At 42.5% G+C, this 13871-nt stretch overlaps 1 pseudogene; it reads left to right on the top strand.

Annotated features, from left to right (window-relative positions):
* The first annotated feature begins 226 nt into the window (after positions 1 to 226).
* On the top strand, positions 227 to 13656 carry LOC133367302 (vomeronasal type-2 receptor 26-like; annotated as a pseudogene).
* Positions 13657 to 13871: the final 215 nt, after the last annotated feature.

The raw sequence follows: 13871 nt of genomic DNA, 5'->3' as shown, positions 1-13871 counted from the left end.
TTCACTCATTACTGCCCTAGTTAAAACCTGCCACTTGAGCAGCCATTGAAATGAAATTGTGCAAACTTGGGATGCTCTGATGATGATGATGAGTGAACTGGGAAACCGCTTTCTTGCAGGAAGATTTGTGTATAAGATGGTTATACTTGAGCTGCTGATATTGGTGTTGCTTCCTGGGAGTGTTTGCAAGATTCCTACTGTTAAATGCACCGTCACTGAGCCTATACCTATAGTTCATAAGTATTATCAGTCAGGAGTCCTCACCGTTGCTGGCATAATTTCTCAGATCTATGTAATTTCTGATCCTGTATCTTTCACAAAATATCCATATCAGGAGCTAATTGATGACCTCATGTAAGTTGGATGATAAATGCCATGCCATGTCCTGGATTTTAGATGTAAAAAAAATTCCCTTTTGTGTTTTTTCTTTCTGGAAAAGCACCTATATGCATACAAATTACAGCAAAATTGCAGCATTCTATGTCAGCAGGAAGTATCCCATCACTTTGGACACTTGTGTGATCCATACTTGCTTGTTTTGAACAGTTTGAATGTACATTCATGTGATGTTACCTAAGGCTCCAATCCTAACTCCACTTCCCTGGGAGTCATTCAGTAGGAGTTACTTCCGACTAGATATGGTTAGGACTGTGTGGTTAATTAGGAATAGTTATCACATGAATACAAATGCATTGAGGTGTAAGTATTAATGGCTACATTGTGCTGCTGTTTTGAAGTCAAAGGCCCACCATGCGTGCCAAAGTTTCTTCACTCTTAAATGGACTTGGCCACTTATTAGGAAGAAACATAGGAAGCTTCCTTATACTGAGTCAGACCATTGGTCCATGTTGACCATTGAGACTGATAGACAAATGGTCAAGGAATAAATAATCTCTGTCCAACCACTGTCTATTATCTTTGTGAAATCGTGGAGGATAGGTGAAGTGCCAAATGACTGGAGGAGGGCTAATGTCCCTATCTTCGAAAAGCAGAAAAAGGAGGGACCTGGGTATGATAGAACAGTCAGCCTGACATCAATCCCTGGGAAAATTCTGTAACAGATCATAAAGTGGTCAGTCTGTATGCACCTTGACAACAATGCAATGATTACTAGAAGCCAGCATGGATTTGTCAAGAACAAAGCCTGCCAGAGTGATCTTATCTCATTTTTCAAATGGATAACTTCCCTGATAGACTGTGGAAATTCTGTGGACATAACGTATCTTGACTTCAGCAAAGCTTTTGACAAAGTGCCCCATGATATTCTGATTAGCTAAATGTGGTCTGGATGGAATAAACTATCAGGGGGATCCACAGTTGGCTACATGATAGTACTCAGTGCTTATCAATGGTTCCTTCTCAAACTGGGGAGTCAAAACAAGTGGGGTATCACAGGGCTCAGTCCTGGGCCCAGTGCTCTCCAACAGTATTATTAATGACTTGAATGAGGAGGTGGAGGGAACTCATCAAATCTGCAGATGATACAAAATTGGGAGGGATAGCTAATACCCTGGAGGACAGAAACAAAATTCAAAGTGATCCTGACAGGCTGAAACACTGGGCTGAAAACAAAAGAATGAAATTTGACAGGGATAAGTGCAAAGTTCTACACCTAAAAAAAAGAGAGTGCAGATTTAAAAGATAGGGGATACTTAGCTCAGTAATACTACATGCGAGAAGGATCTTGACATTGTTGTTGATCACAAGCTGAATATGAACCAACAGGACAATATGGCTGCAGCAAAGGCAAATCTTATTATAGGCTGTATTATCAGAAGTAATACAGTAAGTAATTATTGTAGTAGTTTCCAAATTGCACAAGCTATTGGTTCCCCTATATTCAGCACTGGTTAGGTGTCATCTTGAGTACTGCATCCAGTTCTGGACAATGAACTTTAAGAACGATGCAGACAAACTGAAACGGGTTCAAGGAGGAGAGAAAGGATTATCAGGGGACTAGAAACAAAGCTGTATGAGGAGAGATTGAAAGAACTGGCCATGTTAAACTTTGAGAAGAGAAGACTGAAGGGAGATATGATAGCACTCTTCAAGTACTTGAAAGGTTGTCACACAGAGGAAGGGCAGGATCTCTTCTTGGTCATCCCAGAGTACAGGACATGGAATAATGGCTCAAGTTACAGAAAGCAAGATTTTGATTGAACATCAGGAAAAACTTCCTAACTGATAAAGCGGTATGACAATGGAACCAATTACCTATGGAGCTGGTGGTTTCTCCAACACTGGAGATAGTCAAGAGATAGATGGACAGCCATCTGTCGGACATGGTTTAAGTTGGATTCCTGCATTGAACAGGGGGTTTATTTATTTATTTATTTTATTTATTAAATTTATACCCCGCCTTATGGCCGAAAGGCCCTCAAGGCGGCTTACAAAAACATGAATATAACACATCATAATGCATAAATACAATAATGCAATTCTCAAAATTAAATAACAAATAACATTATTAAAAGAAAAGAAAAAAGTGTACTGCCTACACTGACTGGCAACAACTCTCTTCCAGACCTATCTGGAGATGCCAGGGATTCAACCTGGGACATTCTGCATGCAAAGCAGATGCTTTTCTGCTGGTCTATGGCTGTTGCTCATTTGTCACTACAGTGTTGTTATCAAACCTGTATTGAACTTTAATGTAGTTAATGCCAGCTTCTGAAGTAGTTGCACTGCATGTAGTGATGGGGATTATGATTTTCACAATGGAGCAACCCAATCTGATGCTTGAGAATGAGTTTGCTTGCCAATTGAAACACAACTCCCACCTGGATTATGCACATATCTGGATTTTGAAATGCATGTTTGGTGCCCCAAAGTGTGCAAAACATGCCTACTTTATGGGAAAGATGCATGTACCGGGAGGTCATTGGGAACAGGGTTTAATTGTTAAACTACTCTGTGGATTGAAGCTCTGTGATGGCAAAAGGGGTCTACTAACAGCAGCCTTAACAACTACACTTCCCATGATTCTTTGGAAAAAAGCATGTCTTTTTAAAATGGTATAATACTGCTTTAGATGCACAGTGCAGATGCGGCCTGAGACAGGATGGGATTAGCTGTTCAGCCCATCCCGAACTGCATAAATTTGTCATTGCAGGTTGCTGACTCAGAACTATCAACACGTCCTGGCTTTGATATTTGCTGTAAAGGAGATTACTGAAAATCCCCAGATTTTACCCAACATCACCCTTGGTTTCAATATCTATAATAATTATTTTAGTCCACGGCCTACCTATCTCGCCTCAATGGAGCTTCTCTCCACGCCGGGCAGATTCATCCCTAATTATAAATCTGATCTGAATAACAACCTGGTAGCTGTAATTGGGGGACCTAATTCTGACATATTTCTCCACATGACAACCATCCTGGGCATCTACAAGATCCCACAGGTAAGTTTTGTGCACCCTGGAGGGGAGTTTCAAAAGTGAACATAGCTTCCCTTGCCTTTTAGACATGTTGTTGCTGGATGGAGACAGAAAGTGAGTCATTTAAATGCAAAAAAAGTAAAGGATCCTGGTGAAGAATCATGCTTCATTTAGACCTTGTGGTATTAATCATAGTCATTGGTATCAAGATCAAGTTATAAAACATTACATGTACTGCACCACTTTGCACTTCCTGTTTATGTCCATATCAGGGGGAAGGATTCAGCCAAGCACTCTGCATAAAGGAGACTTTCTTCCATTAATTGTCTGCCTGAAGTAGGGGCCTACAAGGGTTCCAAGCAGAGGGAATGTCTAGAAATGAGATGATAAACGATTTTTTTTCTTATGGCATAGAATCAGGTCTATACTTTTGTCTGCCTTTCTAGTGTTGCCTTGCAGTGTTGCAGTCAACACCAAGGAAAGGCAGGCTGCATATATGCTAAAGTAAATACAAGCACATCAACTTCTTCTGCTCAACTAGTACTATGTTATGTAGGCTGCTAGGCTGATTTTTTTAAAATATTTGTTTAAATGTTTATAACCCACTCTTTATAATCCTTCTTCCTGATATGGAGATAATCAGGGAGGCCTTTCCCTCTGGCAAAAACAGCACACTTCTGGCACCACCTATGGCATAATTCCCCAACGTGGTGCCCTTCAGATGTTGTTGGGATCTGACTCCCAACAGAGTCTGATGCAAAAAGAGATTTGAGGAAGGGTGAGGTGAGGACACATTTAAGACTTGGAAGTATATACAAAATAACATGCAGGAAAAGCAGTAAAGTGTCTTCAGTATGGTCAACAGTATGGTCAACATAGCTGGGTCACACTACTGGGGAAAACATAGCATTATAGATGTGTGCCCACTATCTAAAGGGAAGGAATTCCACAGAATACATGCCATGATGCTCAAAGCTCTGCTTCCAGGTGGTCATACAGAGCTTGGAAAAGTTACTTTTTTGAACTACAACTCCCATCAGCCCAATCCAGTGGCCATGCTGGCTGGGTCTGATGGGAGTTGTAGTTTTAAAAAAGTAACTTTTCCAAGCTCTGTACCTCAAGGACATGTTGCACTGTCAATACAGCCTCTTCCAAAGGCCAATGTGACTGGGCATGTACATATAAGATGGCCTCTTAAATAGGTTTTATAGATGATCAGCAAGACCCAGAGGTAGCTAGTGCCCATTGCAACTGGTGGGCCAGAAGGCAGGGAGCCCAACTATAGGTGGAGTAAAAGGAGGCAGAGCCAATGACAGGAGAGCCAATTAATTCTTTTCCCTGCTGATTTCTACAATGGCAACACTAAGGAGGACAGCAACACCCACTGCCCTAGACGGGTTATAAATACGAAATGAGGCAAATGGGGACTGTTTGAGGACAGGCTGACGTTGGTGTGGCAGTGCCTCATTTGCTGTAATGCACCAGCCTTCACTGGCAAGACCTTGAACCCGGGCAGAATCATATTGGTGACCAATGCACTGTGAATCTTTGTTCAAAAATGTTCATTGAAAGCTCAGTTTCAAAAACTAATTAATATCTAGATGGGACCTTATTTGATGTTAATAGACAGAAATCACAATATAGCAAGTACGTCACCTCAAACAAAAACCCATATTGTTTTATTCCAGAGGTCTGTTTTCCCATCTTCTTTCTTTCTTTCTTTAGATCATATATGGCTCTGCTCCAGGGATCAATACCAAAAATCAAGCTGTTTTTTTCCACTGGATGTTTCCAAATGGGGACCATCAGAATAGGGGGATTCTCCAGATAATGCTTCATTTCAGATGGATGTGGATTGGGGTGATTTACCTTGATATTGGCAGTGCAGCAGAGACATTGCGACAGAATGTATTCCCCATGTTTACTCAGAGTGGTATCTGCTTTGACTTCATAGTAAAACTGCCAGATGTATTTTCTGGTAACATTGCTAGAGTGGTGGAGGAGGCACTTGAAATAATAAAAGTCACCATGAAAAGCACAGCCAATACAGTGATCTTTCATGGAGAATTTCAGACTATGATAACTCTGAGAAATTTGCTTAAAATGTCAGAATTTGAGTATATACCAGTGAAGTCAAAGGTCTGGGTTATGACAGCTGAAGTGGATTTCACCTCACTTCCTCTTCAGAGGAGCTGGGACCTAGATTCCATCCATGGCGCTATGTCTATAGCAATTCATTCAAAAGAGGTATCATCATTCCGGAAATTTGTTCAGATGAGGAACCCAATACTAGAAACAGAAGATGGTTTTCTGGGGGACTTCTGGCAACAGGCATTTAACTGTTTGTTGCCCAGCTCTAGTGCAGACAAGATGAGTGGCAATATCTGTACCGGGGAGGAGAAATTGGAGACTCTTCCTGGGTCTGTCTTTGAAACGAGCATGACGGCCCACAGCTACAGCATCTACAATGCAGTCTATGCTGTAGCACATGCTTTGCATGCAATGCATTCATCCATATCAAAGCATAGAATAATGGTGAAAGGAGAAAGATGGGAGCTTCTGGATCAGCAGCCATGGCAGGTAATCTCCTGAGTGAACTAATGCAGAAGAACTCATCATATCTGTTGATGCAACAATACAGGTTCTAAACCATATGGAAAGTTTTCTCTGTACAAAGGCTGGAATTTTGTCTTCTAAGTCCTAGAGCTATCAGAGCTTCCATTTTTTCAATTGGTGCTCCTGTATCCACATTAAGTTCATGGTTGACTTGATTATAGTGGTGAATAGTGGACTTGGTTATGCCTGATGACTATAAACACTATTTCTTCTTTCTTGTTTTCTGTCTTGGAATATCAGAAACAGTTTGTTTGATCTTCTTGCTTTGCTATTGTAGATTGTATTCAACTGAGGCCTACTCAGAATAGACCCATTGTAGGCCTAAGTTAGACATGTCTATTAACTTCAATAGGTCTACTCTGAGTAGAACTAGCATTGAATAACATGCTATGGTGTTTCTCTTTGATTTAGACTGTCATTGTGTCATTTGTGCAGCATGGGGAGGAGAGGGTCTAACTCCTGCCTCACTTTATCCCTTTTCAGCTGTTCAGAAAGATTTTCATTTTTTTTTTCATTTTTGAAAAAAGCTTTCTGCTTGTGCCACCCTGACTGTTGGATTGGGAGCGGAGGGGACTGTGCACACAGCAACCATTCAGCTTCCATTCTTTATTGCCTGTAATTAGACTAGAATGAACAACGTGTGCGTGTGGACTTTGAAATGGGTATGACAGCCTAAGGCTACAGCACTTTAAGGAATCAAAATGTGTATAGTTTTAGGTACACAAGAAGTGCATTTTAAACAGAAAAAACACTTTTTGTATTTTTCTAATGAAATGAGGAAATGCATTGGAGAAAAAAACACTGAGAAATTTTTGTCTTTCAAAAAATTATCACAAAACAAGACAGAATGAACCTCTGATTGAGCAACAAAACTAACAGGGGATGGAATATGTGAACTTTTAAAGAAACAATTAACTATAGATCTCATGTGAATGATTATTATACAAAAGTATGTTTCCATCTCTTTTTACAGCCTTATTTTTCCCCTATCTAGCTTCACCACTTTCTGAGAAGTGTCTCATTCAACAACAATGTTGGAGAAAAGGTTTCCTTTGATCAAAATGGGGAATTGGTTTCTGGATTTGATATTATCAACTGGGTCACATTCCCAAACCAGTCCTTTCTTAGAGTTAAGGTTGGAAGGATAGATCCTCAGGTGCCCCCAGACAAACTGTTCACCATTTCGGAGGATGCCATCTTATGGCCCGGCAGGTTTAACCAGTTAGGATCCATCCTTCAAACTTCACACTTCTCCGCATTTTGTGATGCAGTTCTCTAATGAAACAACATTTACAAGAATGCATAGATTAGGGGAAAGTGTGCATAAGAATGAATATGTTAGTGAAAATAACATGCAAAATTGCATTATGATAGGATAAATTGTTTGCAAAAATGTATACTTTAGTCAACACTGTACACAAAAATGTATTTATGAAGAGAAATTCACAGTAAAATGTGGAAACAAATCATGATGATTTTTAAAAAAAAATAACTCACAATTGTATGCAAAACTGTGGAGAATTTAAGATTGAGGAAAAAATGAGAAACTGAGAGAACCGAAACTGACAGATACTTCCATCCCTAGTTCCTTCATAATACTAAATGATTTACTAACTATAGTACATCATTCATTCATCCACCTTTAGGTGGAAATATGTAACACTCCATCCACATCCTCACTAAGACATGGGAGCTCTTCACCTCACTTCACTGAAGTGATTTGCTTCCAACACCACTCCTGCCTAATCACTTCTTATTGTGCCCTGTCTCCAATGAGTCACGGAAAAGGGAGAAGAGCTGGAGATTTAGGATGGGAATAGGAAATGTCCAGCCCAGGGACCAAACATAGCACTCCATATTTGGTCTCCAGGACTCTCCACATGCTACTCAGCCACACACCCTTTCCATAGGCACACTCTTCACAGTATCTGCTTGGATCTCCTCTTGAGACTTTTGCCTGACTGGAATATGTCTCTGAACTCTGATAATGCCTCTTGCTTCCCTGGATGGATGACAGAGAAGGGGTGTGTATGGTTTGTGTAGAAACTAGCCTGCTGTACAAATTTAAAATTTCCCTAGGCCCCTGCTCACTATTCACAAGTGGCCTCCAGAAAGTTGCCCCCAAAGGAAAGTGGCTCTTCAGCTGAAAAAGGTTCTGTTCTACAGATTTACAGATATAACCTAGTCAAAAACTTATTTTTTTGAACATTAAAACATGTTTCCCTTTCATACATGGACAGGTGTGTCCTGTTTCATTGTGTAATGACAAGTGTCAACCAGGTTATAGTAAGACCAAGCAGGAAGGGAAACCATTTTGCTGCTATGATTGTCTTCCATGTCCAGAAGGGAAGATTTCCAACAAAAAAGGTAGGGAGCTATGTGCAGACCGGAGGGGGATAGTGTGGGGAGGGTGGAGGGCCACAATATTCAAAGGCTAGGCGGCAGACTCTAGTGAGGCGTGGCCAACAGGCCAAGCCGGCATTGGGGAACTAGGGATAGATGCTTAATATCCATCCCTTGTTCTGGGCGTGTTGACCACCAGAAGATAACTGGGGGAAGCAGAACTCCATCCAATCTTCGACTGCTGTTGTGTAACGCCAGGTCTGTGGTACAGAAAACATCACTCATCCATGATATGATCCTGGATGAGGACGCAGACCTGGTATGTATTACGGAGACATGGCTGGATGAGGCCTCAGCCCCTATACTTGAGGCCATGTGTCCAGCCGGTTTCTGATATGCACAGCAGCCGAGGATTGGTAGGCGGGGAGGGGGTGTGGCAGTTATCTACCGGGAATCTTTGTGTTTCGCCAGACCCCCTCTCCATGAGACCAAGTTTGTTGATTGCATGTACTGGAGGTTGGGCCCAAAGGGCAGTTTAGGGATTCTACTTGTGTACCCCGCAGAATCCCTGACTGAGGTGCTCGAGGTGACCTCGGCTGTGCGGTTACTCTCCCCCAACCTTGTGGTGATGGGGGATTTTAACGTACATGCCGAGGCTGTCCTCACAGGAGCCCCTCAGGATTTCATGGAAACCATGACTTCTTGGGATCTGCACCTTAGTAATATAGGGCCTACCCATGTAGCCGGACATGCTCTCGACCTTGTATTTGTCTCAGGAGGGGAAGAAAGTGCTCTGAAAATGGGGGTAAATTCTTCTAGCCCCATGTCATGGTCAGATCAGTATCTGGTGAATATAGATCTCTCAATGCCGCACGCCCTCCGCAGGGGACAAGGACCTATTAGGTGTTAGAATGCTGAGACATGATGTATTCCAAAAGACATGGACAGAGTCAAGACAGGGTTAAAATAAGCACACTCTGGGGCTCAAGGACAGAGAGCAGACCGAAGGCTGCAGGTGGCTGGGCAGGAAAGCTGCCAAGGCTATATAACTCCATAGAAACAGCTCAGGGTGTGGGAGGTGCATTTGATGTATGTGAAGGAGAGAGCTCGTGTATCTGTGTATCTGTAAGCTATTGCATCAGTAAAAGATTCATCTTCACCACTTCTAGCGTTCTGTCTCTGTTCATTCCTGTTATACGCAGTGGCATTGCCCTGACAGGCAAGCCGCAATTCCAACATTAGGATGGTCCGCTCCAGACGCCTGATGGAGCCCAAGGGATTCCTGAATGCGCTGGGGGATATGGAGCTGACTGAAGGTCGCCCGGTCAAATCCCTAGTGATGGAGTGGAATAAGGAGGTCACTGGGGCAGTGGACCGGGTGGCTCCGAAACGTCCTCTCCCCCTGAATAGAACTCAGACAGCACCATGGTACACGCCACGGTTGCGGGGTCTGAGACAGGAGGTGAGACGACTTGAGCGCCGGTGGCGGAAATCTCGCACTGAAGACGATCGGATACGGGTTAGAGCAGCAATAGCTGCCTACCAGGTGGCAACAAAGGCAGCAAAGAGAAATTTCTTTGCTGCCTCTATTGCGTCGGCAGAGTGCTGTCCCAGGAGATTGTTCCAAGTGGTCCGAAGCCTGGTCGGTCCAGTTGCTCAGGAACCCACGGAACATTCTAAAATCTCCTGTGATACTTTTGCTAAACACTTTGCCAATAAAATTGAGCACCTGAAGAGCATGCTTCCGCTCGCCGTGGAAACAGGAAGTGGGCCAGAGTCGGCCAGTTGCATTCCGGTCCATTGGGATCGGTTTCAGCCTCTTCTCTCTGAGGAAGTGGAGAAGGTGCTCGGTACTGTGAAGCCAACCACCTGTCTGGTTGATCCTTGCCCTTCATGGCTCATCATGAGCTGTAAAGAGAGACTGAGTGAAGGGATCAAGGTGGTGGAGAATGCATCCTTGCAAGAGGGTGCAATGCCACCAGCCCTCAAGGAAGTGGTAATAAAGCCCATCCTAAAAAAACCATCCTTGGATCCCCAGGAGTTAAACAACTTTCGCCCAGTCTCTAACCTACCATTCTTGGGCAAGGTGATTGAGAGGGTGGTGGCTGCGCAGTTACAGACACACTTGGAGGAAATGGATTATTTAGATCCATACCAATCAGGTTTCAGGACTGGTCATGGAACAGAAACAGCCTTGGTCGCTCTGGTGGATGATATGAGGAGGGCATTGGATAGGGGTTCTATCCTCTCTCCCATGCTATTCAACATCTATGTGAAACCGCTGGGGGCAATCATCAGGAGCTTTGGGTTGCAGTGTCATCAGTATGGAGATAACACTCAGCTCTATCTCTCATTTAAGTCATCACCGGAGTTGGCTGTGAACACCATGTCCAAGTGCCTGGAATCCGTAAGTGGATGGATGGGAGAGAATAGGCTGAAGCTGAACCCCGACAAGACTGAGGTATTACTTGTGGGAGATAAAAGGAAATTAGGAATTACTGACCTGATGCTTAATGGGGTAAGTTTGCCCCTGAAGGACCAGGTCCGCAGTCTTGGGGTCATTCTTGACTACCAGCTGTCCATGGAGGCTCAGATTACAGCAGTGAGCCGGGCAGCTTGGTATCAATTACATCTGATACAGAGACTGCGACCCTACCTTCCTGTTCATCTGCTCCCCCAAGTGATACATGCCCTGGTGTCCTCTCGCTTAGACTACTGCAATGCGCTCTACGTGGGGTTACCCTTGAAAACGGTCCGGAAATTACAGCTGGTAAAGAATGTGGCGGCACGCTTGATCACGCATAGCCGTCGCTGGGATCATATTACCCCAGTGTTATTAGATCTTCACTGGCTACCAGTTGTTTACCGGGCCCAATTCAAGGTGTTGGTGTTGACCTTTAAAACCCTATACGGTTTTGGCCCAGTATATTTGAAGGAATGCCTCCAGAATCACCGATTGTGCCGCCTGACGAGATCAGCCTCGCAAGACCTTCTCTCGGTCCCACCGGTGAGGACAGCTAGGCTGGTGCGGACCAGACAGAGGGCATTTTCTGTTGTGGCCCCCACCCTCTGGAACACCCTCCCTTTTGATCTCAGACACGCTCCCTCCTTTTCCAGCTATCGCTGAACCTTGAAGACCTGGCTGTTCAGGCAGCTCTACAAGATTGGGATAGAGTAATTCTATGTTATATGATTTAAAGGATGATTTTTTAGTTTAAAATTGATTATGTTGATATATATATGTATTGTTTTATTCTTGTTGTTCGTCTAGAGTGTCCCTAACCCGGACAGATAGGCGACTGAAAAATAAACTTTATTATTATTTGTTATTATTATTTAAGGTTTAACAAATGTGTTGGCTGTGATTCAGTATTTGGACATCACTTATTGTTTAAATGTTAAGACGTTGCCACAGTTAAGGGATAACATTTTCATTGAGCCCTGAGGCATGTGGGAGTGTCTCTCTCCTTCAATCTCTCTTTCTAATATTTAAAGTTAAACAGGTCATAAAAATGGGAATATCAGTCAGAGTCTATAATAAGAGCCTTTGCTTCTTTTATTAGCTACTTACTTTATTAATTTACATTCCAAGAGCTTTTCCCAGATAATTTCTGGGGCTGAAAACACACACAAGGCTGAGAACTAAGATCTGGTGTTTGCTGCCACAAGATGATGTGATGATCACCAACCTGGAGAGTTATAACAAGGGATTTGACAAACTCATGGCTGTTAGTATTACCTCCAGTAAAAGAGGCATTATGCCTCAAAATGCCGATGAATGGGGATCACAAGAAATAGAATAGGCTTCTCAAAGGCATCTGGGTGGTCACTGTGAGAACAGAATGGGTCTTTTTGTCTGCTTATCTTTTTATGGTCTTATTAATTTTGTTGGGCTTAATATGGAGGCTTGGAGCCTTAACCATCTTCTGTATTAATTAGTGCTTTGTTTTCATAATATCTTATTTTATGATGATGATGAGAAATGTTAAAAACCATTATTGGGCCAGGCACAAAATCTCAACAGGCATATAAAGGTGTCACAAAATGAGGATTGCTTTTCCAACACATTAAAATATGAGGATAGCAACTTCAGAGTTTCTGACCATAAAATGTTTTGGCAACATGACTCTCATCCTTAGTTTAAGGTATTGCTTCATTCTAATTTAGTTGCCTCAACTTAAACTATTGTTTCTTCTGTCTGAACCTGGGGGGGTGTCAAAGAGGCATAGAACCCAATAATAGTTCTTCTATATTATCTTTCAAAGTCAAGGATATATCCTAGTATGCTACAAATATACTTGCAAGAAAAGACTGCATACTTTTTACTCAAAAGTTAAGCCAGGCACCCATCATGCGAGGGGCTCTGCAATCCTGAGCTGGTATATCTTATGTGGATATGCACATTTTCTTTTCCAGACATGGATGACTGCTTTTTGTGCCCAGAAGATCATTACCCAAACAATGACCAGGACTTCTGCATTCCAAAGTTTATGCATTTCTTATCCTATGAAGAACCTTTGGGGGTCAGTTTGGCCACATTGGCTCTTTCCTTTTCTTCCATCACAGTTATGATGATAGGAACTTTTATGAAGCACCATGACACACCTATTGTCAAAGCCAACAACAGGAGACTTTCATACACTCTCCTCCTCTCCCTCCTGCTCTGCTTCCTTTGTGTTTTCCTATTCATTGGCCAGCCCAATATGGTGACATGTCTTCTTCGACAAACTGCTTTTGGCATCATCTTCTCTGTGGCTGTTTCTTGTATGTTGGCCAAAACCATCACAGTGATTCTAGCTTTCATGGCCACCAAACCAGGTTCCAAAGTGAGGAAATGGTTGGGGGGAAAGCTGGCTGCCTCTATAGTTATCTCATCCTCTTTGTGCAAGCTATTCTTTCTATTGGTTGGCTGGCAATCTCTCCACCATTTCCAGAAGTTGATATGCATTCAGAAATAAATCAAATAATCGTACAATGTAATGAAGGATCCAATGTAATGTTTTATTGTGTCTTGGGCTTTATGGGCTTCTTGGCTACTATCAGTTTCAGTGTGGCATTCCTAGCCAGGAAGTTACCAGATACTTTTAATGAAGCCAAATTTATTACGTTCAGCATGCTGTTGTTTTGCAGTGTCTGGTTGTCCTTTGTTCCAACTTACCTTAGCACCAAAGGAAAATACATGGTCGCTGTGGAGATCTTCTCCATCTTGTCATCTGGTGCAGGGCTACTGGGTTGCATCTTTTTCCCCAAATGCTACAATATCATGTTGAGACCTGATCTGAACAAAAAGGAGCAGCTAGTAAAGAGAATATTTTGAACAAAGTTTCTGTGTCTTCTGGTGTGGCTTTTGTTTGAAAGCACTTGCTACAATTCTCCTCAGGGATTCTCTTTCTACAGGTCTTGCACTAGTGTAAATTATTGTGAATTGGATCTGCACAAGTAGAACCTTTTTGGGGGTACAATGGAAGGCAAATAATGGTTATTTATTATATTTGCATGAAGATTGCAATTCCTTTATAAAGCTCCATCAGT

Source organism: Rhineura floridana, chromosome 11 (genome assembly GCF_030035675.1).
Source record: "Rhineura floridana isolate rRhiFlo1 chromosome 11, rRhiFlo1.hap2, whole genome shotgun sequence".
Lineage (NCBI taxonomy): Eukaryota > Metazoa > Chordata > Lepidosauria > Squamata > Rhineuridae > Rhineura > Rhineura floridana.
Note: the sequence above shows the minus strand (reverse complement) of the source record. Positions and strands in the feature narration are given on the sequence as shown.